Consider the following 4,284-nt stretch of genomic DNA (forward strand, 5'->3'; position numbering starts at 1 on the left):
GAGGCTCACCACCCATTTATCCCTCCGCCTTTCAATTAGCCCCACATGTGATTATTGGCCAGGCTGGCACAATTAATTAACTCAGTTATTAAGGAAGGTGAACTACAAAAATAAAGCCCAGTGCCACCAAGTCAATGCTGACTCATAGCTACACGATGGGACAGGGTAGAACTGCTCCTGTGGCTGCACATCTTCATGGAAGCAGGAAGTGCCATCTTTCTCCCACAGGTTGGCTGGTGGGTTTGACCTGCTGATCTTGCAGTTGGCAGCACAACACCCAATCAACTGTACCAGAGCAGCTCCTGTTAGGGAAGGTGTTAGGGTTAGGTGCCGTTGAGTGAGTTCCAGCTCATAGCTACCTTATGGGCAATAGAACCAACGCCATCTGGTCCTGCGCGTCCTCACGATAGTTCCCGTGTTTGAGCGCATTGTTGCAGCCCTGGGTCCGTCCAGTTCAATGAGGCCCTTTCTCTTTTTTGCTGCCCCTCCACTTTCCTAAGTGTGATGCCGTTCTGTAGGGACCAGTCTCTCCTGCTGACATGCCCAAAGCATGTGAGATAAAGCTCACTGCCCTTGCGTCTGAGGAGCATTCTGGCTGTCCTTCTTCCAAGACAGATGTGTTTGTTCTTTTGGTGGTCCGGGATACTTTCAATGTTCTTCATCAGCATCACAATTCAAATGCGTCCCTTCTTCTGTTTCCCTTACTCAATGCCGAACTTTCACATGCATAGGAAACGATTGAAAAGATCATGGCTTGGATCAGGTGTATCTTAGTACTCAATGTAACAGCCCTGCTTTTCAACACGTTACAGAGGTCTGGTGCAGCAAATCCAACCCATGAATCATTTGTTCTCTTGACTCCGTGAGCATTGATTGTGGACCCAAGCAAGACGAAATACTTGGCAACATCAATATTTTCTCCATTTATAATGATGTTACCTATTGATCCAGTTATGAGGCTTCTGTTCATCTTAACATTGGATTATAATGCACACTGAAGGCTGCAGTCCTTCCTCTTCCTCTTCACTTTCACCAAGCAAGATCGTGTCCTCTGCATATTGCAGACTGTTAAAAAGTCTTTGCCCAATCCTGACGCCCCATTCTTCTGCACCTTGTCTGGTGAGTTGCTCAGCCTACAGAGTGAATACATATGGTGAGAGGGTACAGCCCTGGTGAACACCTTTCCTGGTTTTAAACCTTGCACTGTTTCCTTGTTCTGTTTGTAAAACTGCCTCTTGAGCCATGTATGTGTGTTCTGCATGAGGAAAAACATGGAGAAGAGCCTTAAGTAAGTCATTTCACTTCACCAGTTTGCTGTGCTTTCCCGCCACGCAAATTTATAATACCCTGCTGTTGGTTGTTGTCATCAAGTTGATTCTGAAGCATGGTGACTGTGATAGGTAGGCTTATTGTGCCAACCAGGCCAATAGGAGCATGTGGGATTAATAAGGTCGCAGTTTGATTGGAGGACAAAGAGATAAATGACTTGGCAAGCCCCTCTCCTCTCTCTCTTGCTCTCTGGTGATCAGACCATCATGCGCTGCTTTAGCTAGTTCTCTGCCTCATCTTGTGAGCTACACTACCTGTGGGGCTGCCAAGCTGTGGCTCATGTGGCTGGAGCTGGAGGTTCCTTCAAGATCTGCTTCGCACACTGCTGGTGCATACATCGCTTGAGCTTGAGGCTGTCGGATCCTGTCGGCTTGCATTGCTTGAGTTCAGCATCCCATCTGGGCCTGTTTCGCTAAGCTCCTGAGCAGTATGCTGACTGTTGGTGACCCGCCCTGCTGTTTGCTGCCTGTGGCCTGACTGCCTGCATTGCTTTAGGGAAGACTCAGTTGTCTGTTTCCTTGACCTTGGACCCAGCAGCCCTCGTGAACTGAACATCTTCCATAATTGCTAAAGACAAAGGGGGTGAATAGGCATATGTGGCGAAGAAAGCTGATGGTGCCCGGCTATCAAAAGATATAGCGTCTGGGGGGGTCTTAAAAGCTTGAAGGTAAACAAGCAGCCATCTAGCTCAGAAGCAACAAAGCCCACATGGAAGAAGCACACTAGCTTGTGTGATCACAAGGTGTCGATGGGATCAGGTATCAGGCATTAAAGAACAAAAAATTCATAATAATTGTGAATGAGGGGGAGTGTGGAGTGGGCACCCAAAGTCCATCTGTAGGTAACTGAACATTCCCTTCCAGAAGGGTCACAGGGATGAGATGAGACAGTCAGGGTCCAGTGTAGCAACGATGAAACATACAACTTTTCTACAGTTCCTAAATGCTTCCTCCCCACCCACTATCATGATCCTAATTCTACCTTACAAATCTGGCTAGACCAGAGGATGTACACTACTACAGATAGGAACTGGAAACACAGGGGATCCAGGACAGATGATCCTTTCAAGACCAGTGGTAAGAGTGGCGATAACGGGAGGGTGGAGGGAAGGTGGGGTAGAAAGGGGGAACCGATTACAAGGATCTACATATAACCTCCTCCCTGGGGGACGGACAATAGAAAAGTGGTTGAAGGGAGACGTCAGATAGTATAAGACATGACAAAATAATAATAATTTATAAATTATCAAGGGTTCATGAGGGAGGGGAATGGGGAAAATGAGGAGCTGATACAAAGGGCTCAAATAGAAAACAAATGTTTTGAGAATGATGATGGCAAGAAATGTACAAATGTGCTTGACATAATGGATGTATGTATGGACTGTGATAAGAGTTGTATGAGCCCCCAATAAAAATGATTTTTTTTAAAAAAAGAAAGAAAGAAAAGGTCTAATCAAAACAGGCTTCCTCAAAGCTCAAAATCATAAAATAGATCAGGCTTCCTGTCCAGATAGAAGACGGGTAGGACTCCCAAGACTATGGAACTGAATTCACCTCTGTATTATAATAATTAATCATTTGAGATTTTAAAAATGGAGCATGTGCTCCAGGACAACATCGGGAGGGTTGGGAGAGGAGGAAGGATGTGAACAGGAACCTGGGGAGGAAGTGGGAGCAACTCTGGGGCATTGAGGGGAGGACGATGCATGAGCTTAAACAAAATGTATAGGCATTGTCGGATGTCAAACTGATGATGTGCTCTGTAACCTTCACCTCATTCACATTAAAAAAACTTTTTAAAAATAAATAAATGAATATAACTTAACAAAAACCAAAGGGGCTGCCAAGGGGCTGCGCTGGCCAGTTAAATCCAAAGCAGAGACGTCAGCTCAGAAGGTCAACTGCTATCTGGGATTCCCAAGGAGTAATCTGGGCAGATTTCCTTGACGGACACAGGAGGATCTCAGGGGCTCGTTGGAAGGGCGTTTTAAGAAAATGGAGCACTGCACGGCTGAGAAAGTGGCTAGGAAAATTGCACTAAAGAATTGTTTTCCATTAAGACAGTGCACCGGCTTCAAAAGTAGCAAGGGCTCTCCTGTGAGAATTTTGTTGGGGAACCCCTTCTACCTGACAGCTCTGTCTTGTCCCTTCAGACTTCTTTTTTGTTCCCCAAACTCAAAGAACAAGATTTGCGTCTCTCAAGAATACCAAAACTCCCACTTTGATGTTGTGTGAGTCAAAGAGCACGGAGCTCTCTAGGGGAAGGGCTAGAGAGAGGAAACTTGAACCTTCAGAAGTGCCTAGACCTAGACGGAGGATGTGCTAAGCAACAATAGCGCCATGGTTTGACATATTTGTTTAATAAATATTCCTACGATATTTGTAGCAATGCTTTTTTACTTACCCGTACCTATCATATATGCACATGATACAGGTCTGAAGGTGAGGTGTTTAAAACTTCTTGAATAGGAATGAACTTATTCTTTTCTTATGTTAGTATATGGCTCCTCAGATGTGAGAAAGGTGGCTTTAGCCTAGGGCTTTTCCTGCTGTGTTATATAACCTTTTATAAACCCTTTACCAAGCCTGCTGTCCTTTTCCAGGGACTGGCTCCTCTGATGACACGTCCAAAATACATCTTCACTTCTAAGGAGCATTCTGGTCATACTTCTTCCACAAGGACAAATTTGTTTGTCCTTTTGTTAGTCAAACGTATTTTCAATATCCGTATCCAGGAACACAGTTCAAATGCATCGACTCTTATTTGTGCTTCTTTATTCATTGTCCAACAGACACAACTGAACATTTTTCCTTATGCTCTATTATTTCCCCCCACCCATCCAAAGTAACTCAAGCCCATTCAAACACAGCTGAGAGATGCAGAAAATAAGAAAGAAAGCAAAAGACAGGTGTTTCATTATTCAAAGATCAGAGCAACCAGTTTGGGCTGTGTAGC

The sequence above is a fragment of the Echinops telfairi genome, unplaced genomic scaffold, assembly GCF_000313985.2.
Source record: "Echinops telfairi isolate 266 unplaced genomic scaffold, ASM31398v2 ScPeMD7_7469;HRSCAF=8507_1, whole genome shotgun sequence".
Lineage (NCBI taxonomy): Eukaryota > Metazoa > Chordata > Mammalia > Afrosoricida > Tenrecidae > Echinops > Echinops telfairi.